Here is a 10,434-nt window from a genome sequence, read left to right on the forward strand (position 1 = left end):
GGCTTCCGGCCCAACCTGTCTACGCAAGATATAATGCTGAGGCTTTCGGAAGAGGTAATAAATACACCGAATAACACCAAAATTAAAGCAATAATGGCACTGGACCTCACCAAAGCCTTCGATAATGTCACCCACAATGCCATCATAAATGCTCTCTCCGACTTAAACGTGGGGGAGAGAATATACTCATACATCAAGGCTTTTCTAACCAGCAGAACGGCTAAAATAACATTCGCAAGCATCAAGTCGGATACACCGCAATTACGAAGCAAAGGCACACGGCAGGGGTCAGTGCTGTCACCCTTTCTGTTCAACATAACCCTCCTACTCATGGCTAAGCTTCTTGCCGCCATACCAAACTTATCCTCGGCACTCTACGCAGACGAGATCACCCTCTGGACAGTCAGGGGAAACGAAGGTGATATCGCGAGCACGCTACAGGCCGGAACGAATATAGTGACCGGATATGCCAGGAGAGTTGGACTAACGCGCTCGCCATAAAAATCCGACCTCCTAGTTATCAGACACAGACCTAAGAAAAACGATCCCCCGGCGCAATTTGATGTTAGGGTTGATGGTACAAAAGTTCCAGAAGTACAAACCTTAAGAATCCTGGGAATGTACATTCAAAACAACGGGAAAAACACAACTACACTAAACAAACTAGTCGCATGCGTTGGGCAAACCAACAGGCTCGTGAGACGAATAGCTAACAAACACCAGGGAATGAAAGAAACAGATTTAAGGAGGCTAGTGCACGCTTTCGTGCTCAGCCGTATAGTATAATTTCTCCCCTATCTCAAACTTCAGGCAGCGGGCAAGAACAAGGTTGAATGCCTCATTAGACAATCATACAAGGCAGCTCTTCATCTGCCTAAGTATACATCAACAGAAAGGGCGCTAATGTTAGGCATACACAACACGCTTCCCGAGCTAGTTGATGCGCACAGAATCGCACAGTGCGACAGGCTAACAAAAACACCCACAGGAAGACGCACTCTAAGGACCTTGGGTATCAGGCAAGAATGCATAGCGACGGATGCCTTGCAAATGCCTAGAGACATACACAAGTATCTGAGAATAGATCCAATCCCGAAAAACATGCATCCCGGACACCACGCCGAAAGGAGGAAGGCGAGAGCCAAAGCCCTCCACAGGCAATATACAAACCATAAGGAGGCAGTCTGTACGGCCGTCGCAGAGCTCTGTGATCGCGATGCGTTTTCGATAGGCGTCGTGGGCATAGATCTAAAGCCAATCTCAGCCGCCTCTGTATGGAGCGAAAAGGCACACGAGGTGGAGGAAGCGGCCATCGCCCTAGCCATTATAAGCACTGAAGCCAACATGATATTTAGGGACTCGAAGACAGCCATTCGAAACTTTGCAAAAGGGAGGGTCGACAAGCCCGCCAAACAAATCCTAAAACCCCAAAATTTCAATGCCAGACCCATTCGAATCATATGGCTTCCGGCCCACGCGTCGCATCCTGGGAACGAGGCAGCCCACAACTTAGCCCGAGGTTTCGTCAACCGGGCAGTGGGCGAGCCGGTCGTGAGGTCGGCCAGAGAGATCTTGACCGCCTACCACGACATATTATATTACAGAAACAATAGAAGGACGCTCCCGCCGCCGGACAAAAGCCTTAATAAACATCAAGTGGCCTGGCAGAAGCTACAAACTAACACCTTCCCCAACCCCTATATATACTCAAAGGCCTACCCAGGAGTCTACACCCCCCAATGTAAGCTCTGCGTGGTCACAAAGGCAGATTTAAAACACATTTTATTCGACTGCGACAATCTAAAACCGAAAAGAGAATGGCAACTCTTTAACGAGCAAGAGTGGGAGGATGCGGTGTCCAGCTCGGACCCTGCGGTTCAACTGCAGGCCGTCAGTTCGGCTTTGGATGTCGCCGACAGACAGGGCCTCACGACCATAACAGGTGGCACTAGAGGAACTGACGGCCATCTCACGCACCCTGGAAGCCCATTAAAGTAAACCAAATCCTTTCTGTTGATGAAATAATGTTGTTACCACCACCTGCATTGTCGAGCGAATGTCGACCGCTCGCCGAGTTAGCGCCCTTGCAGCGGCGACGCGCAGTCACGAAGTGAGCAGCACCGCAGATGGCAGTCGTGCTAGAAAGCTCCCGGCGTGTGAGCCTACTGCCGCCAATCGAACTACCCCGCGCAACTATAAAACCGCTGACGCGCCATGAGGTCGACGCTCGCGCGATATTGTTAAAAAACATGGCCGGTGTATACGTTCTTTAATGCTACTTTGCACATCCACGCATTGTGCTATGATACGAGTGGACAAGCTTGCCCATAATGTATGGGGGCGATCGCCTTGAGGCCAACGGAACATTTAGAAATCGCCCGTGGTAGATAGCATAATTGTTATATCGAGCTGGATTATTCCAAGACGCGGACATTACTATAACGAAAAATCCAAACTTATCTTCAACTCATTAACGAGAATTTACTGAATAACTTCTTCAAAAATTACTTTACGGCACATATTACAATTTAGGAATTGCAGCCGGTGAGATTACAAGAGGTGACCACTTGAAATCGATTTTCAGGAAGACACCAGTTTCCAGATATATTTTCCCATAGTGTGGGACAAAATACATGGGCGGTCCAGTTATATTTGTGCTTCCTTCTTAAAAGAGTGGTTTATTTAAAAAGTAAGTGGAATAGCAGTGCATCTTTACAGTGACATTGATGGCGCATATCTCAAAACTGGTGGCATTCTGGAAATTTATTCCAATAGTACGTGCCTAGCAAACTCATCGGCTACAATTAGTAAATTGCAATATGTGCCGTAAGGTAATTATTTAAGAAGTTTATTACTGGAATATTTGAGTTAACTGAATATTTGTATGGCTTTCTTGGGGATGCGATTTCACCTCTGTATAATTTCGCTGAAGGACTAGAATTATGTGCAGAGACGATTTTGAAAAATTCCGTAAAACTTAAAAATAATCAAGGGCACTAACGGATCCAATGAATGAATGAATTCGCGACGTATTCCCGATAACGACTCGTTTTACGAAACGTAATGGTATGGCTTTCACGTTGCCTTGTATCATTTCTCGCATCACGTGTCTCGGCCTCGTTCGCGTACATGCGTGGACGTTCAAAGGACCCGGGCGCAGGTATTAATTTAGAAGTCCAAGGTTCGTCCATCAGACCACACAACAGAGCACACCGATGTCACCGCACCGACGGGCAGTGCGCCAGTGCCGCCAGCATTATGGGAACGTTTGCATGATGAGTGGCATTCGTGTCAGCTGTGCAAGAAGACGACGAGGAACGCGCGAGCTGTGGCACGACCCGCATCTCCGTGACCACGTGACTTTTCGTACCATCTCCGGCCACGCCGCCGGATTTTCCGCTTCAAGAGGCATATAACACTTTCGCATTCAATTGTCTCGAACCTGCGCTTTGAGGGTGATTAGACAGCTAAGCTGTAAACGACAACTAGAGCGATTACCCATTGCGACGTTCCCTGAAATTATACACAAGGCCACATTCACATGCACTTTACCTAATTATTAGCCTAAGACGTTTCAACGGCCTGCGACTTGGCTTGGCCGCTTCTTCGTGCACCTAAAAGGAGCAGACGAGAAGGAAGAGAAATTCACTTGACCATACTTTTGCTGCGCCTCGTGTATACGCTGCTCTTCAGTAGTCCTCACTATACGTGGCCTTCCCATAGCACTGTCACAAAACAAACCACTTGCTAGGCGGGTTATTCTTTTATATACATAAGTGTAGTTACGTCACTCCCTGCTTCGTGTACTGCAGTTGCCGCTTCCCGGCAACTGCAGTTTACGCAACCGTAATCTTTACCGCTAAATGCTTGCTTCGAACGCTATGCCCAAAGGCGAGCTTTCTGGTTGTTTTCTTGCTTTCCCCCGTACGACCGGTGCTTCGGCTTCCGCAAATACGTGGAGGCGAGCGCCCTCTGCTTGTGCTGCAAGGAACCCAGCGGCACGCGTGGCTCGCGCCTCTGGAGTCTTTGGCTACGAACACGACAGACCCATCGAAAGGTAGAGTTCTACAGCTTCATTGTAAAACACTCACCTCCTATATCGCAGTAACGTAGCGTATTGTACCTGGACTTCAATATTTTCCGCTGCGGAGCTGTTTCCGTGCCCAGTGGTCTCAATGTCTCGCGTGCGAAAGCGGCCCTGCTTAAGCCGTGAATCAATCATTCGATTTTCGCGTTACCTATTTTCAGTTTACCTATTTTCGACCCTCATTGATCGCGCATGTGATAAACGCAACGACAAATATTAAAAAAAGTTGGGCATGCGAACACTTGTAAATCCTTCTTTAATGTCCTCTTCGAGCTGCAGAGCACCAACATCGCTCTGCTAATGCTAGCCCCGTGGTGATATCAGGTGGTATAAGGTCCGCCTCGGAAGGATGTTGGTACCACTGGTTTGATCCTCGGACGAGGCCAATTTTACAGCGAAGCTGTGTATGGCTAGCCGATTCGTCCGTCCGTCTGTCATTGTACGCCGAAAACTTCTCCGGGCCAACCTCATGCACACGCATGAAAAAAAAAAGAGAAAGAGAGGCGCACGATTGGCTGCGCCAGTAGTGACATCGTTGCTCTCCGTCGAAGCCGAGCGCGCGTGCAGCAGTTTCTCTCCGGCTCCAAAATGGGTAGGCAACGCGTCATACATACTCATGTGGAGCAGGCAGCTTTCGATCAGCAATGCCGCGAGCAGAACCGCGAACGAGCTCGCCTACGCCGTGCCGACGATGAAGCCCCGGCACGAGAACAGGCTCGTGCAGCACAGTGCAAGCAGCAACTCCGTAACGAGGATCTGGCAGTCTTTAAGCCGTCGTTTAATAAACAGTCAGGTTAAACCCAGTAATAAACATCGGGACCACTCGTTTAAGCTTCGCTGGTTAACCATCAGTACGGAGTGGTTGGTCGGTGATTTTTGTATATAATTGGTGCTCCCAATCTCGTTGACGCAAGGTTCGCTTTGATCCACATAGGTCTTTCCACACGACAGCGATATTTGATATGCAACACCAGTAGCAAAATTTACGTACACTGCGGTGAGTTTCTTCTGCCATGCGACTCTCTTGTCAACGCGGCTGATACGTAAACATAGCGCAGCTAACTTAGGCGGCTCCAAGAAAACAACTGGCGCACCGCAATTATTCAACTGCGAAGCGTTTTGTCTCAATCAGCCGTAGCCGTATGAATTTAAATATGGACTTCTTTTTATTGTCATAGCAATTCACGCCAATTTCTGCCGGCGTCGCCGTGATGTTCGGTGTAGAGTCCGAGGAAGATAACATCGTCGCCGCGTGCCGCATACTGTATGTGCAAGCGAAAGCGTGCGAAGGTATGCCCTCGATGGCGACTCAATTTCGCGCCTGGAAGAGAAGAAAACAGAAAGGAAGCGTGTCGTCTTCCGTCGCGCGCAAGGTACCGGGGTGAGGGGGCCGGGGGTATTCTACTTTGGGAGGATCCGGGCACGGTGCGGCCGCGCGGGCCCTATCTTGAAACCTTCTGCGATGGCGACCGAGTGCGCCGAGTTCTCATAGCTTCGTGTGGGCTGTGTTCTCGCCACTTAGTTCACGTTGAAGCGACAGACAGCACGAAGCTCAATTCGCTCGCAGCTGCAAACGTGCTTTGTCACTGTAGCGTTTTGCCAGCGAGTGTGCGCGGTCATCGAGTGAGATGGGTTCATGTTTGCTTGCGCGCGCGTGGTATTATGCTTGGTAATTTAGTTAGCAGGCCAAATGTTTTTATACGGCCGATAAAACACTATCCTTACTTCTTATAGCTGTCTGCTAATTTGCTATCGGAATGGATCTTTCGCCTTTTGGGCAAAACTGCCACGTTTTTCCATTACGTATAAGTTTTAGTATCGGTTCTGGACCAATTCAAGAGTGCCTATGATATTGACCTGACGGGGCTATCATAAATAGCGCAGGAATATCCTAATGTAGATCAAATTTGCACGTATAAGTGCCAAAAGAAGTGGAAGAAAGGATTCGTTGCGAAAGGGTGAGCTCTGTGGATGATATGTGGGCTGCATTACCCGTATCAGGGCCTGTGACCTGAACGAGGCTGAATAAACTAAATGACGCTAGCGTATCCTTGTATCGTAGAACCACAGAATTGTGGCATACGCCTCCAGTCGGTTACAATTGTGACCGTTTTAATGACTGAATTGCCTTTGACCTAAAATTTTTGCCGGCGCACTTGTTCAGCTTTGACCTCAATATAACAGCCCGCATGTTCTCTGCCGTACATGTATCTTCGTGAGGAATAATGAGGATTTAATGAATTCATAAACTATCGGGCTTGAACTCTTCTTGATGTGGTTTCTGTGCTCTTAGTGAGTCGCTAACTGCTTCGAAAATCAGTCGCTGTTGCTCATACTGCGTGGTCTGCTGCTGAAACAGCGCTTGCAACAAGGCGTTATGCGAGTGCTCAGTCTCGTTCTTGGAATCTATCCTTGAATGTCCCGGAAACATAACCTCAAATTCAGACATAGAAGCATCGATTCTTACCACACCTTTCTCAACGAGGGCTGCTTCGTTCAGTTGACTCTTCTCAGCGATGATGCGAAGCAGTTCCGATGAAGTCGCTGATTCCTGAAGAAGCACTGGATCTTCGCCGTCAAGCTGGTAGGTCTTCACGGTCGTCTGCCCATCTGTTCTTCTTGCCAACGTTACTTCGAGCCACATGGTCGGCTGCGCCAAATATCAAGTACGAGTTAAAATACACTCATTTATTTACAGGTATCCATCTTGATCACTTCTTTCTCTTTCCCCCTGCTGTTCTTGTCTCTTCTGTCTTCTTCTTCTTCGCCGGAACATCACATCCTCCCGGACTTCGGTTTTCATCCCTCCTGGGATGATAGGGTATGACATTTCCCACTGTTGCTATTTCAGTTTTTCCTTCCGGTCCCAAATAGTGTAGCGATTTCAAGATTCCTTGTTGCTTGACGGTCTTTATCACTGTGTAGGGCCCAGAAAATTTGGACTTCGGTCCATCTAAACTCCTCCGGACTAAAACTGTATCGCCAGGCTCTATTACAGGCATCTTTGGGCTATGTCGCAGATCGAAGTGTCTCTTCATTGTTGATCTGTAGCGTGAAAGCTCCTCTTCTGTTTTGCGCCTTTCCTGCAGATCTACTTTCCCAACGATTCCAAGGTCGTAGTCGGCCGGTAGCCAAGTTGCTTCGCCTGATGCAGCAAAGTTAGGCGTGCATCCTAATCCCATGGTATGAGAATGATTGTGGTGCCTGACTGCTGCTTCCAAGGCACACTTCCATCCTCCATGGAAATCATGGTAAATTGCGATGAATGTTTTCAAATCCCGAATGAGCCTCTCAGCTAGGCCGTTTCCTTCTGGATGGTAGGGTGTGGCAAATCTCAGGGCAATTCCTCTATCACGGGCCCATTCTTGAAGCTTCTTACTGCGGAAAGCTGGCCCGTTGTCGGAGACCACTACCTTGGTGTTCTTGAACATATTCCGCTCCAGTAACGTCAAAACAGAATTGGCGTCTTCCTTTCCTGGCTTTGCAGCAGCCATGCGTGTGCATTCATCTATTGCGACAAGGAAAGCCTGAGTCTTACTGACTCCCTCTCCTCGCTTTTTTAGTTCGGCAAAATCTAGATGAATTACTTCAAATGGGACTTGGGAATGATGGGCGATGACCATTTGATTCCCTCTTGGACGATACTTGGCCTTGTTAATTTGGCACTGGTGACATGTTTGCACGTAGTTCTTGATATCTTCCTTCATATTTTTCCAGATGAATCGACTTTTTATCTTCCAATAAGTTTTCCAGAATCCATCATGCCCTCCTGACTCTGGGCTGTCATGGTACAGCTTCAAAACCTTTTTCACCAAAGTTCCTGGCACACAAAATTTGCCATTATTGCAAGTCAGATCTTCGGTGCCTTCCCACAAGCTGCAAACATGTTCATGATCAGATGTTCTCACTTCTGTGATGTGAAGCCTGGAAAGTGCATCTGCGTCAGGAAGCTTATCACCAGGTCGATGGCTTACATCGAAAGTGAACTGTTGTATTTCACTGATCCAACGCGCCACTCTGCCCTTGGGCTGGGTTAATCCCAAGAGGTAGGTTAACGCTCGGTTGTCAGTGAAAAGCCGGAAATGACGACCCTCTATGTAGCTTCTGAAATACCGGAGTGCCATCACAACAGCCAGAGCCTCTTTTTCTGTGGTCGTGTAATGTTCTTGAGCTTTTGAGAACGTAGAAGAATAATAGCCAATCACCTTGAGCTGGCGTCCTTGCTGTTCCGTTGTGTCTCGTTGATATAGAACGGCCCCTGTACCATATTGTGAAGCGTCCGTACACAGCTCGAAAGGCTTGTTGAAGTCAGGTAGCACAAGCACAGGATCCGACGATATAGCTTCAACAAGGTACTCGTACGCTTTCTCGCACTCTTCACTCCAGATAAATGGCACATCCTTTTGCGTCAGCTTGGTGAGGCATCTTGTCTTTGCAGCGTAATCCTTAATGAACGCACGAAAATGACCGGCGAGTCCGAGGAAAACACGGAGTGAGTGTAGGTCATATGGCTTGACGAGCTTCTTCATCCTTTGTATAGACTCCTCTTTGGTTGTTTTAGTTTTGCCGTCAAAAACTCTTCCTAGAAAGACAACATTTGTCTGAAAAAATTCACTCTTGTTCTTGTTAATCTTTAACTTTGACTTGCTGAGGGCTTCTAACACGCACGAGAGGTGTGTTTCATGTTCTTCTCTTGTACGTGAGTATATGATGATGTCGTCAATGTATACGTTACAAAACTTTCCCAGGAACTCATCAAGAATGCCATTCATCATTTTCTGAAACCAAGCTCCAGAATTCTTCCAACCGAATGGTAAGCGGTTGTACTCGTACACATCGAAAGGTGTTACAAAAGCAGTGTACTGCTTGTAATCTTCTTGTAGTGGCACCTGCCAGTATCCTTTACAGAGGTCGATCCGAGAGAAAACATTTGATCCACCAGTTTCATTGATGATCTCGTCTATTCGGGGCATGGGAAAAGGAAACAAATCAGTCTGGCCGTTGATCTGCCGGTAATCTGTGCAAAGGCGAAATGAGCCATCGTCTTTCGGTACTATGGTGACTGGTGACGCGAAAGTGGATGTTGATGGCCTTATAATACCGGCATTTAGCATTTGCTGCAGTTCGGCCTTTAGCCAGGTCTTTTTCTCGAGGGAAAGACTGTACGGCTTTTTACGCACTACTGTGACGTCACGAAGCTTAAACGGTACCTCGAAGACATCTGCTGCTGGCGGGTACGTCTCAACACAAATAAGTTCGGGAAAATTTGTCAGTATCTCATCAGCATTTCTAACTCTTCGATGTGAATTTTCAATTCCACGCAAGTTAGGCTTAAATGATCCGTCAATAGTCACTTCGTCTCTCCAAGAAATATTCATCTTCAATCGCTTCATATCAGGCCGAGATAAAAGAAACAGGAAATCAACACCCTGCATGACAAGGGCATCTACTTTTAGGTGATGTCCACCAAATTCAACCTCTACTTCTGCCCAGTGTTGCAACCTTCTAGTTTTTCCATCATAGCTTTGAACACTAACTATTCTTCCTTCATAAACCTTGCTCGGTTGGATGATTTCCTGATTTACCAGGCTTACAGATGCTCCAGTATCAACCAGGGAGTCCAGACATTTTCCATTTACCATCATTTTAACAAATAGGAGATTTGACTTCAGAAGGTATACATTTTCCATCGTGTCACATTGGTCGGACTCGGTATTAAAATATTCTACCGTTTCGCCATGTGCGTCAATGCTCAGTGGTAGAGTACTATGCCTTTTGATGGGACCGTGAATCAGAAAATCACTGGACACATACTTAAGGCAAGCAAGTAAGTCATCCGTGGAGGTTGGACGGTGTACACAAACCTCTCTTTGCGATTCGTTAGTCATGCCTTGAATTATCAGGGGAAGGATTGCAGAGTCTGGTAGATTAGGGTCGGCAATGTAGAGTAAACGTCTCTTCTCGAAAAAATAATCCATGACTGTCCCTTCTCTGTGTCTGAAAGCTAATGCGTCGTCCCATCTGTCAACCGGATTTCGCTCAAAAGCAGAAAGAAAACTATCTTTCCACTTCTGCCATGAATCACGGCATTGACTTGCGATTCGCATGTCCCACCATGTTCTGGCATTGCCAGATAAAAAACGGCGCATGTTACACACTTTGTCGTCCAATGACGTCCAGTGGTTTTGCGCACATGCATATTCATAAAATCTGAGCCACAAGTTGGCGGCATTAGACACCCCATCGAAACTATCGGGCTTGAACTCTTCTTGATGTGGTTTCTGTGCTCTTAGTGAGTCGCTAACTGCTTCGAAAATCAGTCGCTGTTGCTCATACTGCGTGGTCTG

Source organism: Dermacentor albipictus, chromosome 8 (genome assembly GCF_038994185.2).
Source record: "Dermacentor albipictus isolate Rhodes 1998 colony chromosome 8, USDA_Dalb.pri_finalv2, whole genome shotgun sequence".
Classification (NCBI taxonomy): Eukaryota; Metazoa; Arthropoda; class Arachnida; order Ixodida; family Ixodidae; genus Dermacentor; species Dermacentor albipictus.